The 19042-nt window shown below is 40.5% G+C and overlaps 1 pseudogene; it reads right to left on the bottom strand.

The window, feature by feature from the left end:
• Positions 1-19042, bottom strand: part of LOC140846179 (mRNA export factor GLE1 pseudogene) — a 70113-nt pseudogene that overhangs the window by 36486 nt on the left and 14585 nt on the right.

Here is a 19042-nt window from a genome sequence, read left to right as displayed (position 1 = left end):
TGAAAAGGCAAAACTACAGGCAGACAAAGATCACAGAGACAACACCTGAAAAGGAGACATACCTAACCAGTCTTCCTGAAAAAGAATTCAAAATAAAAATCATGAACATGCTGACAGAGATACAGAGAAAAATGCAAGAGCAATGGGATGAGATGCAGAGAAAAATGCGAGAGCAATGGGATGAAGTCCGGAGGGAGATCACAGATGTCAGGAAGGAGATCACAGAAGTGAAACAAACCCTGGAAGGATTTATAAGCAGAATGGATAAGATGCAAGAGGCCACTGAAGGAATAGAAACCAGAGAACAGGAACGTATAGAAGCTGACATAGAGAGAGATAAAAGGATCTCCAGGAACGAAACAACACTAAGAGAACTATGTGACCAATCCAAAAGGAATAATATTTGTATTATAGGAGTACCAGAAGAAGAAGAGGAAAAGGGATAGAAAGACTCTTTGAAGAAATAATTGCTGAAAACTTCCCCAAACTGGGGGAGGAAATAATCGAACAGACCACAGAAATACAAAGAACCCCCAACAGAAAGGATCCAAGGAGGACAACACCAAGACACATAATAATTAAAATGGCAAGGATCAAGGACAAGGAAAGAGTTTTAAAGGCAGCTAGAGAGAAAAAGGTCACCTATAAAGGAAAACCCATCAGGCTAACATCAGACTTCTCGACAGAAACCCTACAGGCCAGAAGAGAATGGCATGATATATTTAATTCAATGAAACAGAAGGGCCTTGAAACAAGGATACTGTATCCAGCACGACTATCATTTAAATACGATGGCAGGATTAAACAATTCCCAGACAAGCAAAAGCTGAGGGAATTTGCCTCCCACAAACCACCTCTACAGGGCATCTTACAGGGACTGCTCTAGATGGGAGCACTCCTAAAAAGAGCACAGAAAAAAACACACAACATATGAAGAATGGAGGAGGAATAAGAAGGGAGAAAAGAAAAGAATCAGCAGACAGTGTATATAACAGCTCAATAAGTGACCTAAGTTAGGCAGTAAGATACTAAAGAAGCTAACCTTGAACCTTTGGTAAACACGAATCTAAACCCTGCAATGGCAATAAGTACATATCTCTCAATAGTCACCCTAAATGTAAATGGACTTAATGCACCAATCAAAAGATACAGAGTAATAGAATGGATAAAAAAGCAAGACACATCTATATGCTGCTTACAAGAAACTCACCTCAAACCCAAACACATGCACAGACTAAAAGTCAAGGGATGGAAAAACATGTTTCAGGCAAACAACAGTGAGAAGAAAGCAGGGGTTGCACTACTAATGTCAGACAAAATAGACTTCAAAACAAAGAAAGTAAGGAGAGATAAAGAAGGACACTACATAATGATAAAGGGCTCAGTCCAACAAGAGGATATAAGCGTTCTAAACATATATGCACCCAACACAGGAGCACCAGCATTTGTGAAACAAATACTAACAGAACTAAAGAGGAAAATCAAAATAGAGATCAAGGAATATATAGAAACAAATGAAAACAACAACACAAAGCCCCAACTTCTGTGGGATGCAGCGAAAGCAGTCTTAAGAGGAAAGTATATAGCGATCCAGGCACACCTGAAGAAGGAAGAACAATCCCAAATGAATAGTCTAACATCACAACTATCGAAACTGGAAAAAGAAGAACAAATGGGGCCTAAAGTCAGCAGAAGGAGGGACATAATAAAGATCAGAGAAGAAATAAACACAATTGAGAAGAATAAAACAATAGAAAAAAATCAATGAAACCAAGAGCTGGTTCTTTGAGAAAATAAAACAAATAGATAAGCCTCTAGCCAAACTTATTAAGAGAAAAAGAGAATCAACACAAATCAACAGAATCAGAAATGAGAATGGAAAAATCATGACAGACTCCACAGAAATACAAAGAAGTATTAAAGACTACTATGAAAACCTATATGCCAACAAGCTGTAAAACCTAGAAGAAATGGACAACTTCCTAGAAAAATACAACCTCCCAAGACTGACCAAGGAAGAAACACAAAAGTTAAACAAACCAATTACAAGCAAAGAAATTGAAATGGTAATCAAAAATCTACCCAAGAACAAAACCCCGAGGCCAGACGGATTTACCTCGGAATTTTATCAGACACACAGAGAAGATATAATACCCATTCTCCTTAAAGTGTTCCAAAAAATAGAAGGGGAGGAATTACTCCCAAACTCATTCTATGAAGCCAACATCACCTTAATACCAAAACCAGGCAAAGACCCCACCAAAAATGAAAATTACAGACCAATATCCGTGATGAATGTAGATGCAAAAATACTCAATAAAATATTAGCAAAAAGAATTCAACAGTATATCAAAAGGATAATACACCATGACCAACTGGGATTCATCCCAGGGATGCAAGGATGGTACAACATTCGAAAATCCATCAACATCATCCACCACATCAACAAAAAGGAAGACAAAAACCACATGATCATCTCCATAGATGGTGAAAAAGCATTTGAAAAAATTCAACATCCATTCATGATAAAAACTCTCAGCAAAATGGGAATAGAGGGCAAGTACCTCAACATAATAAAGGCCATATATGATAAACCCACAGCCAACATCATACTGAGCAGCAAGAAGCTGAAAGCATTTCCTCTGAGATCGGGAACCAAACAGGGATGCCCACTCTCCCCACTGTTATTTAACATAGTACTGGAGGTCCTAGCCACGGTAATCAGACAAAACAAAGAAATACAAGGAATCCAGATTGGTAAAGAAGAAGTTAAACTGTCACTATTTGCAGATGATATGATACTGTACATAAAAAACCCTAAAGACTCCACTCCAAAACTACTAGAACGGAATACAGCAGAGTAGCAGGATACAAAATTAACACACAGAAATCTGTAGCTTTCCTATACACTAACAATGGACCAATAGAAAGAGAAATCAGGAAAACAATTCCATTCACCATTGCATCAAAAAGAAAAAATACCTAGGAATAAACCTAACCAAAGAAGTGAAAGACTTATACTCTGAAAACTACAAGTCACTCTTAAGAGAAATTAAAGGGGACACTAACAAATGGAAACTCATCCCATGTTCATGGCTAGGAAGAATTAATATCGTCAAAATGGCCATCCTGCCCAAAGCAATATACAGATTTGAGACAATCCCTATCAAATTACCAGCAACATTCTTCAATGAATTGGAACAAATAATTCAAAAATTCATATGGAAACACCAAAGACCCTGCCTGAATAGCCAAAGCAATCCTGAAAAAGAAGAATAAAGTAGGGGGGATCTCACTCCCCAACTTCAAGCTCTACTACAAAGCCATAGTAGTCAAGACAATTTGGTACTGGCACAAGAACAGAGCTACAGACCAGTGGAACAGATTAGAGACACCAGAAATTAACCCAAACATTTATGGTCAATTAATATTTGATAAAGGAGCCATGGACATACAATGGCGAAATGACAGTCTCTTCAACAGATGGTGCTGGCAAAACTGGACATCTACATGTGGGAGAATGAAACTGGATCATTGTCTAACCCCATATACAAAGGTAAACTCAAAATGGATCAAAGACCTGAATGTAAGTCAGAAACCATTAAATTCTTGGAAAAAAACATAGGCAAAAACCTCTTAGACATAAACATAAGTGACCTCTTCTTGAACATATCTCCCCGGGCAAGGAAAACAACAGCAAAAATGAGCAAGTAGGACTACATTAAGCTGAAAAGCTTCTGTACAGCGAAAGACACCATCAATAGAACAAAAAGGAACCCTACAGTAAGGGAGAATATATTTGAAAATGACAGATAAAAGCTTGACATCCAGAATATATAAAGAGCTCACATGCCTCAACAAACAAAAAACAAATGACCCAATTAAAAAATGGGCAGAGGAACTGAACAGACAGTTCTCTAAAAAAGAAATACAGATGGCCAAGAGACACATGAAAAGATGCTCTACATCGCTAATTATCAGAGAAATGCAAATTAAAACTACAATGAGGTATCACCTCACACCAGTAAGGATAGCTGCCAACCAAAAGACAAACAACAACAAATGTTGACGAGGGTGTGGAGAAAGGGGAACCTTCCTACACTGCTGGTGGGAATGTAAATTAGTACAACCATCATGGAAAGCAGTATGGAGGTTCATCAAAATGCTCAAAACAGACCTACCATTTGACCCAGGAATTCCACTCCTAGGAATTTACCCTAAGAATGCAGCAATCAAGTTTGAGAAAGACAGATGCACCCCTTTGTTTATCGCAGCACTATTTACAATAGCCAAGAATTGGAAGCAACCTAAGTGTCCATCAGTAGATGAATTGATAAAGAAGATGTGGTACATATACACAATGGAATACTACTCAGCCATAAGAAGAGGGAAAATCCTACCATTTGCAGCAACATGGATGAACTGGAGAGTATTATGCTCAGTGAAATAAGCCAAGCGGAGAAAGAGAAATACCAAATGATTTCACTCATCTGAGGAGTACAAGAACAAAGGAAAAACCAAAGGAATAAAACAGCAGCGGAATTACAGAACCCAAAAATGGACTAACAGGTACCAAAGGGAAAGGAACTGGGGAGGATGGGTGGGCAGGGAGGGATAAGGTGGGGGAAGAAGAAGGGGGTATTAAGATTAGCATGCATGGGGGGGGAGGGAGAAAGGGGAGGGAGGGCTGTACAACACAGAGAGGACAAGTAGTGATTCTACAACATTTTGCTATGCTAATGGACAGTGACTGTAATGTGGTTTTTAGGGGGGACCTGGTGTAGGGGAGAGCATAGTAAACATAGTATTCTTCATGTAAGTGTAGATTAAAGATTAAAAAAAAAAGAAAGAAAGAAAAGGAGGATTACTCCTTGATAGGATAAAACTATTGGTAAATCAAAGATTAACACATGCTTTAAATATCCTTAATTTCGATCACTTAGAGGGTGTCAGATGATCGACTATGGAGGTACTCTTTTCTGATAATATTCCTTTCTCTTAATAAAAATAAAAATAAAAAAATAAAAAAAGCAGTTTCTGTGTGCTGACCTCCAATGAGTTCTACACAGTGGTATAGAGTGCATGTGAAAGTGTGGGCAAAGGGTCTATTTGTTTTTATGCAGAAGATCAAGGCCTAGCTTGGGTACCCAGAAAATGAACTAAGATACGATATGAGGAGGAGCTTCCAGCATCAGCACTCTCTGGAGGACTCGTGCTGAGGGATGATCATCAAAAAGCCTCCACAGGGATCTGGGCGATGCTGCGGTTGTGGCTGCGTCCACCCCACCATTTCCTGGACTTGCCATTGGAATGAGGTGGGAGATGTCTAGGCTGGCATGTGCATACAGTGAGACAACGAATTTGACTGGATCTGTACTATTGGAACTCAACTAGGAGTTGGGATGGGTGGAAGTTGTAGCGCTTCAAAATCTTACGACTATAGACTATCTATGGTTAAAAGAACATATGGGATGTGAACAGATCCCGAAATGGGTTGCTTTAATTTGTCTGATTTCTCTCAGACTGTTCAAGTACTTTTGGACAATATCCATCATATAGACAAATTTTCACAAATGCCTAGGATGCCTAAATGGTTTTCTTGGCTTCACTGGAGATGGCTGGTAATTATAGATTTGCTTTGTTTATGTCACCGTATTCCTATTATGTTAATATGTGTGCGCAAGTTAGTAGTTTAAAACCTATACATGCTTAAGGTACTCTACAAGAAGATATGTCAAAGAAATAATCAATCCTCCCATGTTTTCTTCCATATGCTACCTCTATAGCTTTTCTCCTTCCTTCCTAATTACAACGCTTAAATAGAATTCGTGCCTCATATCGAATTTACCGAGTATCATAATTCCTCCAGGTGGTAAAGATACCTCGAGACAAGTGCTGGGCATAGAAGCCACAGGGCATAAATCTGCAAAGAAGTAAAAAGCTAACCTTTTCAAACAATATGGCTTCTCTCTCACTTGCCAACTTTACATTTCCCTGTATGGCCCCGGAAGATGACTGGTTAGCCAGAGACGGGTAAGATTCCTCAAGGGAGGAACAACTAAGACAGGCACAGTTTCAGGGGGGCCATCAGGTGAGAAATTGGGGAACAACAGTCGTGAAGCTTAGAACCTCACCCTGCCGCTGTTTTGAGAGAAATCTTCTGCATCCGTGGATGTTTTATTGCCCTTGTCTAGCTTGGATTAGCACATAGTCTACAGGCACACACATGATCATCTACAATTGCTCTCTTACAATACTAAACTATGTTTTCTACCTTTATCTTGCATCTACCTACCACTTCAGCATTTTATTAAAAATATAAATAATAATAATAATAAAGGGAGAAATGTGGGATCCACATATAAATCAAGTATAAAAATCAAACGAATATTCATATTTGACCTGATTGTTTATAGTTCATAATGCGTGATCAAAACCAAAAGGTTCTGTGATGTTCACCATGTAAGAACTTATTCACTATGTAAGAATTCGTTCACCATGTAAGAACTTGTTAGTTATGCTTCAGAAGATTGGAGACTGATGAGAATTAGGCTTGAGATAGATTAATGATTGTGCATTGAGCATTGACCCCTCTATAAAGAATTTTACTGTTGTTAACAACCATTTGATCAATAAATATGAGAGATGCCCTCTCAAAAAAAAAATAAATAAACTGCACCTCTCTCAAAATAACACTGTTTACATCCTAATTATAGTAAATTGCTATTCCTGTACTGAAAACTGATGGACTTTAGGTAAAAAAAAAAAAGATCACCTCTGGAATTTATATCTTTTTTATATCTATTATATGATCATTTTTTGTAACATTTAAAAATAAATTTTAAAAAAAAAGCCTGTTAGACTGTATGGTCTACCCACTGTCTCCCATTTTTACCTGATGACTCCCAGCCAGTTTAAGTGCTGTTTCCTTTGCCTTGAATGGTTTCTTCCACATCTACTCAAAATGTAGAGCCCTTTGATCACCAGATCCTATCTATCTCAGTAATCTCTGCTATCTCTGTCTCTACCCTTCGAGGATGGGTCTTTTATCCAAATTCCTAGAACAGATTTTCAGACATTTTGATTTTAAAAAGTTTAAAACTATCCTTCAGCTTGTGTGTGTGTTTTCCTTTTCATCCTAATTACTAGCTTTTCATGGTCAGATACCATGCCTTTTATTGGCTTTACTACCCTCATAACACCTAGAACAATGCATGCAATATTGTTCTTATACAGATTCCTTGGAAGAAAGGAAAAATAAATTAATTAATGAGAGAAAAGAATGCCAAGTTTTATAGTGGTCTAAGTGAAGAAAGAGGGAGCTAACCAAAGTATCTGGGAAATAACATTCCCTCTCTGAGCTTGTTCATTTATTTATTTATAAGCTTGGGAACATGTTGCCATCATCCATTTAGTCTCATGGGTATGTTTACATGATTAATATGAGGTTTATGAAGTACTTTGTACTGTCTGGGAAAAGATAGTCTAGAACTTTAAAGTAGTACATATAATCCCTACAGGAAGAAAAGAAGAAAAAACATGCCTTTTTTGAAGTGCATCATTCCAAATCACATGAGCAGAGGTTTCCAAAGGAGTTCTCACACCTTTTCAAATGTGAATTAGTGTGTACATTTCAAAACCCCTAATGGATACTTTTCATCTTAATTAAGGGTTTTGAAGAATAAGACTTTAAAAGCTAAATAAAATAGTTCCCATATGTGCTTTTCCAAATCGATAACATTAGACATAAATATAATTACAAAGGATTACATTAGCAACTTCTCAGGCTGTTCAGCCACCCAGCAACTTTTCCTCAGACATTTGAGTGCTCTCATGTATGATGTTTGTTTGTTTAATTTGGTGTTTTTATTTTGATCATCATAAAAAATAAGAAGCACGTCTTTGAATGACCATTTATGACCAAGTACTGCTGCGGGTTCAGAGCCCTGCTGCCACCCCCCAGCACTAACCATCATGTTGGCACAGAAGTGGTGAGTAGTAAACTCCTGCTGGGTGAAGGCTAACTAGCAGTGATGTTCCTCATGGAAAAAGAGGGAAAACAGTGGTGAGAGAACCAGGGCTTCACCTGGTGTGCTGTGGTTTAGGCATGCTGTACTCAGACTCTATGCATAACACAGCACCACAATGGTGTCACAAATGGTATTTTGGAGTCAGCAAATGCCATAGTTTGTCACATTAATAGTGGTAATTCAAAACATATTGATCTTGTAATTGTGTCTCATTTGTAAATTTTCTCATAAGAGAACTATGAGCATAGAGTTGATCTCTGTGGTAATGTGTTCACTTTTAAGTATCATTATAAGAAAAATACTTTGTCAACATTCTGAGTCCAGAATTTTGAAGGAAGAACAGCTTCCTTCAAAAGAGGTCCATCAATTACACAAGTTTAGGTGAACTTTGTTAGTAGATGACAGTAAATGCCTCTAAAAAAGTATTGTATCATGGGCGAGTTCACTATACCAAGTCCCGAAAACATAAAGGGAGGGATCAAAAACGTGGAGGACTTCAAATGTGGAAACTACAGCTTCCCAGATAAGAGAAAATGCTGAGGTTCTAAAGAGGCTTTCAAAGTTGGATGAAATGGAAAAGTTAAGATTGAGAAAAACCTACAATGTCCTGAAAGTGTCACTGATAAACTGCTAAAATAGCCAACTGTAACAAGCTATTGAGAGGTGTGTGAGTGTGTGTATCTTCTTCAGTGATTTGGATATCCCCTCCCTGTTGGACTACTTTCCTATCTGTCCAATGAAAAACTTTCTAGAAATGGTACTAATTTTAAAGAGATTCACTTTACACCTGTATTTTCTCAAAAATATTTACTTTGCCAAAGTCATCGGTGTTGACCTCTTGAAAGTGATTATCTATACCTAGTTACTGTATAAGCAGTGAACCTGAATTTTCCAGTTTCTAAACTTTCTTTTTTTAGCATTCTGTGTCTATAAATGTTTGTTCCCATTAGGGCATGTACAATACTTGATAGAAGGGACACCCTTTCTGTGTGTGTTTTCTTTTCTTATCCTTTCAAAGTTGAGAAGAGTATTTGTGACAGTGTTCAAAGGTATAAATGTTGTCCCTTTGAGATGGGTATTGTGTTAATTGCAACACATCACACATGGGCTGTTACTTTCTGGCTGTTGTTCCCAATGTCGAAAGACTTAGTTTAATCCTGACCCAGTCCTACTTTTCAGGAGTCGTTGAAAGAGGCATGCAATTTGCTTTTCAGAATGAACTTGAAGAGAGCAAAGGTATAAGTAGAGAAGTTGGATGGATCTTTCTTGTTAATGCAGGATCCCCCACAAACCTGTTTAAGCCTAATTTTATATCGGGAAATTTTTCCTGACTTTTTTATTGCCTTTCCTCAAGGCATGATAAAAGTGAGTTTGCTTTGTAAACCACTTGTAATTTTTCAGTACCATTCCAAGGATATCCATTAAGGAAATTACCAATGCTTGATGAGCACTGATTTGTCACTTCACTTTGTGGCAGGCATTCAGAGTATGGCACAACTCACCCTGCCCAAGACCCAGCATCCTGATGAGGTTAGGTTCTCATAATGCCCCTATTCAATGCTAGGTTACACAAATCCAATGATTATTTGTCTTGTGTATGTTGCTCCCACCTGAGTGGGAGCTCCAGGAGGATAGAAGTGGTATCTGTTTTGTGCACTGCTGAATTCCTAGAGTGCATCTTAGTGTCTATCACAATAAAAAGGTATTCAAAAACATGTATGGGCATGAATGAAGAAAGGGAGGAACAGTGATCTCGGAGGCAGTGGAATGAGTCTGGAAGCTTGCTGGTACCTGCGGAAGGAGGGAAGGCATTTACAGTACCTGGGGCTGCCTAAAGGCAGGGGCCTGCCACAGGAGTGCCACACAGGGCAGAAAGTAGGCAAGATCACTAAGTACAAACCAAGAAAGTAGAACAATCTTTTGTGATTGCAACAGGAAAGCAAAGCCCAAATCAGGACGCATCTCACAAGACAGAAAGGGCATTAGGAAAATATGCTTTAAGGGCACAAGGCAGAAAAAGAAATGGGCTGTCCCCTTCACTGCGAGGAAAAGGAAAGCTAATGACTAGCTTAAAGAAGCAAAAACATCCAGTACTTCATTCTTTTGTCCCACCGTAGCCTCTCTTACCCAGAGTAAAGGCATTGATATTATCAAGGGATGTGGCTTTTAGAGGGGCTGGGGAGGAGTCCGGCAGTGGGACATAAAGGCCTGGTGAAAGATGATTCTAGGAACTGGCTCTTTCACAGCCTGAGGCTATACTCCGTGACCTATCCAAGTCATGGCCCGCTGTTTTTTGGAACTCATAGAAGGTGGTAAAGGTCAAAGAGTGTCCCTAAAACTGGAAGATGACTCTGGATTCCACAGAATCCCTGTTCAAGGGCCTGACAGCATGGGTTAATTCTACTACTCCCCCTTCTCCATCCAGAGAGGACAGAGCAGCAGTCTGCCAGTCAGAAGAGGTAAGTCTATCTCAGCTGCACCACACTGCCTTACTTTGTGATTCTGAACTTGCCCCTTTACCTTGTACAGCCTCCATTTCCTCTTCTATAGAGTGGACATGGATGAGGACTCACTCTTCCAGTCACTGGTTGGTAGGATAAGAATGTTTTTCAAATTCATTTTCCCACTGAACAATGCATGCATACAACTTATAAAACCGCATGATAGGGGGCGGAGCCAAGATGGCGGCGTGAGTAGAGCAGTGGAAATCTCCTCCCAAAAACACATAGAGCTATGAAAATATAACAAAGAAAAATCTTCCTAAAATAGAGACCACAGGACACAGGACAACATCCAGACCACATCCACACCTGCAAGAACCCAGCGCCTTGTGAAGGGGGTAAGATACAAGCCCCAGCCCGGCGGGACCCGAGCGCCCCTCCCCCCGGCTCCCGGCGGGTGGAGAGAAACCGGAGCGGTTTTTTTTTTTTTTTTTTTTTTTTTTGGCGAGCGCTTTTTGGAAGCCTTAGAGGGACGGGCCCCCGTTGCTGGGGAGGCAGGGTGGCAGGACCGGTGAGGAGGTGCCTGGGAACGGCGCCGGAGGACAAAGAATGTCCCGCGTTTCTCCCTGCGAGACCTGGGGGCGGGTGCCTGAGACCGGTGCCTGAGGACGGAGGAGGTCGCGCGTTTTTCCCCCTTTTTTTTTTTTTTTCTGTTTTTGGCGAGCGCTTTTTGGAAGCCTTGAAGGGACGGGGACCCCAGTGCTAGGGAGGCACGGTGGCGGGACTGGTGAGCGGGTGGCTGGGACCGGCGCCTGAGGACAAAGAATATCCCCCGTTTTTCCCTGCGGGACCGGTGGGCGGGTGCCTGAGACCGGCACTTGAGGACAGAGGAAATCACGCGTTTTTCCCCTTTTTTTTTTCTCTTTTCTGCGAGTGCTTTTTGGAAGCCTAAAAGGGACAGGGACCCCGGTGCTAGGGAAGAAGGGTGGCGGGACTGGTGAGCGGGTGCCTGGGACCGGCACCTGAGGACAAAGAATATCCCGCATTTTTCCCTGTGGGACCGGTGGGTGGGTGCCTGAGACCAGCACCTGAGGACGGAAGAAATCGCGCGTTTTTCCCCTTTTTTTTCTCTCTTTTTGCCGAGTGCTTTTTGGAAGCCTTGAAGGGACAGGGACCCCGGTGCTAGGGAGGCAGGGCGGCAGGACTGGTGAGCGGGTGCGTGGGACCAGTGCCTGAGGACAAAGAATATTGAGCGTTCCTTCCCTGCGGGACCGGTGGGTGGGTGCTTTTTGGAAGCCTTGAAAGGATAGGGACCCTGGTGCTAGGGAGACAGGGCAGCAGGACCAGTGAGCGGGTGCCTGGGACCGGCACCTGAGGACAAAAAAAAAAAAAAAAAAATCGCTTGTTTTTTCCTTTTTTTTCCTTTTTTTTTTCTCTTTGTTTCTGTTCCCTCTCTCATTGTTGCTGCTGTTGTTTTGGTTTGGAGAGTGCTTTTTGGAAATCTTAAAGGGGCAGGACAGGTCACTTAGACCAGAAGCAGGGAATCTGGGGATCTCTGGGCACTCTAACCCCCTGGGCAGCAGGGAGCACAGAGGCCCCTTACGGAGATAAATAGTCTCCTGGCTGCTCCCCCTCCAACGGGGCTCCACCATTTTGGAGGAACAGCCCCAGCCAGGCCAAGCCCACAGCAACAGCGGAGATAAACCCCAAAGCAACTGGGCAGGAAGCAGAAGCCCTGTCTGCGCACAGCTGCCCAGCACAATCCACTAGAGGTCGCTATTCTCCCAGGAAAAGGCTACAAACCAACAAGAAGGGAAGCTCTTCCAGCGGTCACTTGTACCAGCTCTGCAAACTATCTCTATCACCATGAAAAGGCAAAACTACAGGCAGACAAAGATCACAGAGACAACACCTGAGAAGGAGACAGACCTAACTAGTCTTCCTGAAAAAGAATTCAAAATAAAAATCGTGAACATGCTGACAGAGATGCAGAAAAAAATGCAAGAGCAATGGGATGAGATGCAGAGAAAAATGCAAGAGCAGTGGGATGAAGTCCGGAAGGAGATCACAGATGTCAGGAAAGAGATCACAGAAGTGAAACAATCCCTGGAAGGATTTATAAGCAGAATGGATAAGATGCAAGAGGCCATTGAAGGAATAGAAGCCAGAGAACAGGAACGTATAGAAGCTGACATAGAGAGAGATAAAAGGATCTCCAGGAATGAAACAACACTAAGAGAAATATGTGACCAATACAAAAGGAAAAACATTCGTATTATAGGGATACCAGAAGAGGAAGAAAGAGGAAAAGGGATAGAAAGTGTCTTTGAAGAAATAATTGCTGAAAACTTCCCCAAACTGGGGGAGGAAATAATCGAACAGACCATGGAATTATACAGAACCCCCAACAGAAAGGATCCAAGGAGGACAACACCAAGACACATAATAATTAAAATGGCAAGGATCAAGGACAAGGAAAGAGTTTTAAAGGCAGCTAGAGAGAAAAAGGTCACCTATAAAGGAAAACCAATCAGGCTAACATCAGACTTCTCAACAGAAACCCTACAGGCCAGAAGAGAATGGCATGATATACTTAATGCAATGAAACAGAAGGGCCTTGAACCAAGGATACTGTATCCAGCACGACTATCATTTAAATATGATGGTGGGATCAAACAATTCCCAGACAAGCAAAAGCTGAGGGAATTTGCTTCCCACAAACCACCTCTACAGGGCATCCTACAGGGACTGCTCTAGATGGGAGCACCCCTAAAAAGAGCACAGAACAAAACACACAACATATGAAGAATGGAGGAGGAGGAATAAGAAGGGAGAGAAGAAAAGACTCTCCAGACAGTGTATATAACAGCTCAATAAGCGAGCTAAGTTAGGCAGTAAGATACTAAAGAAGCTAACCTTGAACCTTTGGTAACCACGAATCTAAAGCCTGCAATGGCAATAAGTACATATCTTTCAACAGTCACCCTAAATGTAAATGGACTTAATGCACCAATCAAAAGACATAGAGTAATAGAATGGATAAAAAAGCAAGACCCATCTATATGCTGCTTACAAGAAACTCACCTTAAACCCAAAGATAAGCATAGACTAAAAGTCAAGGGATGGAAAAACATATTTCAGGCAAACAACAGTGAGAAGAAAGCAGGGGTTGCAGTACTAATATCAGACAAAATAGACTTCAAAACAAAGAAAGTAACAAGAGATAAAGAAGGCCACTACATAATGATAAAGGGCTTAGTCCAACAAGAGGATATAACCATTCTAAATATATATGCACCCAATACAGGAGCACCAGCATATGTGAAGCAAATACTAACAGAACTAAAGAGGGAAATAGACTGCAATGCATTCATTGTAGGAGACTTCAACACACCACTCACCCCAAAGGATAGATCCACCGGGCAGAAAATAAGTAAAGACACACAGGCACTGAACAACACACTAGAACAGATGGACCTAATAGACATCTATAGAACTTTACATCCAAAAGCAACAGGATATACATTCTTCTCAAGTGCACATGGAACATTCTCCAGAATAGACCACATACTAGCTCACAAAAAGAGCCTCAGTAAATTCCACAATATTGAAATTCTACCAACCAATTTTTCAGACCACAAAGGTATGAAACTAGAAATAAATTCTACAAAGAAAACAAAAAGGCTCACAAACACATGGAGGCTTAACAACATGCTACTAAATAATCAATGGATCAATGAACAAATCAAAATAGAGATCAAGGAATATATAGAAACAAATGACAACAACAACACTAAGCCCCAACTTCTGTGGGATGCAGCGAAAGCAGTCTTAAGAGGAAAGTATATAGCAATCCAGGCACACTTGAAGAAGGAAGAACAATCCCAAATGAATAGTCTAACATCACAACTATTAAAACTGGAAAAAGAAGAACAAATGAGGCCTAAAGTCAGCAGAAGGAGGGACATAATAAAGATCAGAGAAGAAATAAACAAAATTGAGAAGAATAAAACAATAGCAAAAATCAACGAAACCAAGAGCTGGTTCTTTGAGAAAATAAACAAAATAGATAAGCCTCTAGCCCAACTTATTAAGAGAAAAAGAGAGTCAACACAAATCAACATAATCAGAAATGAGAATGGAAAAATCACGACAGACTCCACAGAAATACAAAGAATTATTAAAGACTACTATGAAAACCTATATGCCAACAAGCTGGAAAACCTAGAAGAAATGGACAACTTCCTAGAAAAATACAACCTCCCAAGACTGACCAAGGAAGAAACACAAAAGTTAAACAAACCAATTACAAGCAAAGAAATTGAAACAGTAATCAAAAAACTACCCAAGAACAAAACCCCGGGGCCGGACGGATTTACCTCGGAATTTTATCAGACACACAGAGAAGACATAATACCCATTCTCCTTAAAGTGTTCCACAAAATAGAAGAAGAGGGAATACTCCCAAACTCATTCTATGAAGCCAACATCACCCTAATACCAAAACCAGGAAAAGACCCCACCAAAAAAGAAAATTACAGACCAATATCCCTGATGAATGTAGATGCAAAAATACTCAATAAAATATTAGCAAACAGAATTCAACAGTATATCAAAAGGATCATACACCATGACCAAGTGGGGTTCATCCCAGGGATGCAAGGATGGTACAACATTCGAAAATCCATCAACATCATCCACCACATCAACAAAAACAAAGACAAAAACCACATGATCATCTCCATAGATGCTGAAAAAGCATTTGACAAAATTCAACATCCATTCATGATAAAAACTCTCAGCAAAATGGGAATAGAGGGCAAGAACCTCAACATAATAAAGGCCATATATGATAAACCCACAGCCAGCATTATACTGAACAGCGAGAAGCTGAAAGCATTTCCACTGAGATCGGGAACCAGACAGGGATGCCCACTCTCCCCACTGTTATTTAACATAGTACTGGAGGTCCTAGCCACGGCAATCAGACAAAACAAAGAAATACAAGGAATCCAGATTGGTAAAGAAGAAGTTAAACTGTCACTATTTGCAGATGATATGATACTGTACATAAAAAAACCCTAAAGACTCCACTCCAAAACTACTAGAACTGATATCGGAATACAGCAAAGTTGCAGGATACAAAATCAACACACAGAAATCTGTAGCTTTCCTATACACTAACAACGAATCAATAGAAAGAGAAATCAGGAAAACAATTCCATTCACCATTGCATCAAAAAGAATAAAATACCTAGGAATAAACCTAACCAAGGAAGTGAAAGACTTATACTCTGAAAACTACAAGTCACTCTTAAGAGAAATTAAAGGGGACACTAATAAATGGAAACTCATCCCATGCTCATGGCTAGGAAGAATTAATATCGTCAAAATGGCCATCCTGCCGAAAGCAATATACAAATTTGATGCAATCCCTCTCAAATTACCAGCAACATTCTTCAATGAATTGGAACAGATAATTCAAAAATTCATATGGAAACACCAAAGACCCCGAATAGCCAAAGCAATTCTGAAAAAGAAGAATAAAGTAGGGGGGATCTCACTCCCCAACTTCAAGCTCTACTACAAAGCCATAGTAATCAAGACAATTTGGTACTGGCACAAGAACAGAGCCACAGACCAGTGGAACAGATTAGAGACCCCAGAAATTAACCCAAACATATATGGTCAATTAATATTTGATAAAGGAGCCATGGACATACAATGGCAAAATGACAGTCTCTTCAACAGATGGTGCTGGCAAAACTGGACAGCTACATGTAGGAAAATGAAACTGGACCATTGTCTAACCCCATATACAAAGGTAAACTCAAAATGGATCAAAGACCTGAATGTAAGTCACGAAACCATTAAACTCTTGGAAAAAAACATAGGCAAAAACCTCTTAGATATAAACATGAGTGATCTCTTCTTGAACATATCTCCCCGGGCAAGGAAAACAACAGCAAAAATGAGCAAGTGGGACTACATTAAGCTGAAAAGCTTCTGTACAGCGAAAGACACCATCAATAGAACAAAAAGGAACCCTACAGTATGGGAGAATATATTTGAAAATGACAGATCTGATAAAGGCTTGACGTCCAGAATATATAAAGAGCTCACACGCCTCAACAAACAAAAAACAAATAACCCAATTAAAAAATGGGCAGAGGAACTGAACAGACAGTTCTCCAAAAAAGAAATACAGATGGCCAAGAGACACATGAAAAGATGCTCCACATCGCTAATTATCAGAGAAATGCAAATTAAAACTACAATGAGGTATCACCTCACACCAGTAAGGATAGCTGCCATCCAAAAGACAAACAACAACAAATGTTGGCGAGGCTGTGGAGAAAGGGGAACCCTCCTACACTGCTGGTGGGAATGTAAATTAGTTCAACCATTGTGGAAAGCAGTATGGAGGTGCATCAAAATGCTCAAAACAGACCTACCATTTGACCCAGGAATTCCACTCCTAGGAATTTACCCTAAGAACGCAGCAATCAAGTTTGAGAAAGACAGATGCACTCCTATGTTTATCGCAGCACTATTTACAATAGCCAAGAATTGGAAGCAACCTAAATGTCCATCTGTAGATGAATGGATAAAGAAGATGTGGTACATATACACAATGGAATATTATTCAGCCATAATAAGAAAACAAATCCTACCATTTGCAACAACATCAATGGAGCTAGAGGGTATTATGCTCAATGAAATAAGCCAGGCAGAGAAAGACAAGTACGAAATTATTTCACTCATATGTGGAGTATAAAAACAATGGAAAACTTAAGGAACAAACCAGCAGCAGAATCGCAGAAACCAAGAATGGACTAACAGTTACCAAGGGAAAGGGACTGGGGAGGAGGGGTGGGAAGTGAGGGATAAGGGCAGGGAAAAAGAAAGGGGTATTACCAAAAATGGACTAACAGGTACCAAAGGGAAAGGAACTGGGGAGGATGGATGGGCAGGGAGGGATAAGTGGGGGGAAGAAGAAGGGGGGTATTAAGATTAGCATGCATGGGGGGAGGGAGAAAGGGGAGGGTGGGCTGTACAACACAGAGAGGACAAGTAGTGATTCTACATTTTGCTAAGCTGATGGACAGTAACCGTAATGTGGTTGTTAGGGGGGACCTGATATAGGGGAGAGCATAGTAAACATAGTATTCTCCATGTAAGTGTAGATTAAAGATTAAAAAAAAAAAGAAAGAAAGAAAGAAAAGGGGGATTACTCCTTGATAGGATAAAACTTGGTAAATCAAAGATCAACACATGCTTTAAATATCCTTAATGTTGATCACTTAAAGGGTGTCAGATGATCAGCTATGGAGGTACTCTTTTCTGATAATATTCCTTTCTTTTAATAAAAAAAAAAAAAGCAGTTCCTGTGTGCTGACCTCCAATGAGTTCTGCACAGTGGTATAGAGGGCATGTCAAAGTGTGGGCAAAGGGTCTGTTTGTTTCTACGCAGAAGATCAAGGCCTAGCTTGGATACCCAGAAAATGAACTAAGATACAATATGAGGAGGAGCTTCCGGCATCAGCACTCTCTGGAGGACTCGTGCCGGGGGATGATCATCAAAAAGCCTCCACAGGGATCCGGACGATGCTGCGGTTGTGGCTGCATCCAGCCCACCGTCTCCTGGACTTGCCATAAGAAGGAGGAGGGAGATGTCTAGGCTGGCATGTGCATACAGTGAGACAACGAATTTGACTGGATCTGTACTGTTGGAACTCAACCAGGAGTTGGGAGGGGTGCAAGTTGTAGCACCCCAAAATCTCATGACTATAGACTATCTATGGTTAAAAGAACATATGGGATGTGAACAGATCCCAGAAATGGGCTGCTTTAATTTGTCTGATGGTTCAAGTACAGTTGGACAATATCCATCATATCATAGATAAATTTTCACAAATGCCTAGGGTGCCTAAATGGTTTTCTTGGCTTCACTGGAGATGGCTGGTAATTATAGATTTGCTTTGTTTATGTCACCGTATTCCTATTATGTTAATATGTGTGTGCAAATTAGTTAGTAGTTTAAAACCTATACATAATTAAGGTACTATACAAGAAGATATGTCAAAGAAATAATCAATCCTCCCAAGTTTCCTTCATATGCTACATCTATAGCTTTTCTTCTTCCTTCCTAATTACAAACCTTAAATAGAATTCGTGCCTCATATCGAATTTACCGAGTATCATAATTCCTCCAGGTGGTAAAGATACCTCGAGACAAGTGCTGGGCATAGAAGCCACAGGGCATAAATCTGCAAAGAAGTAAAAAGCTAACCTTTGCAAACAATATGGCTTCTCTCTCACTTACCAACTTTACATTTCCCTGTATGGCCCCGGAAGATGACTGGTTAGCCAGAGACGGGTAAGATTCCTCAAGGGAGGAACAACCTAAGACAGGTACAGTCGCAGGGGGGCCATCAGGTGAGAATTTGGGGATCAGCAGAGGTGAGGCTCAGAACCTCACCCCCCCTGCTTTGAGAGAGGTCTTCTGCATCCGTGGATGTCTTGCTGCCCTTGTCTGGCCTGGATTGGTACTTGGTCCATAGGCACACA

The sequence above is a fragment of the Manis javanica genome, chromosome 1 (genome assembly GCF_040802235.1).
Source record: "Manis javanica isolate MJ-LG chromosome 1, MJ_LKY, whole genome shotgun sequence".
Classification (NCBI taxonomy): Eukaryota; Metazoa; Chordata; class Mammalia; order Pholidota; family Manidae; genus Manis; species Manis javanica.
This window is presented reverse-complemented; position numbering and strand designations above follow the sequence as displayed.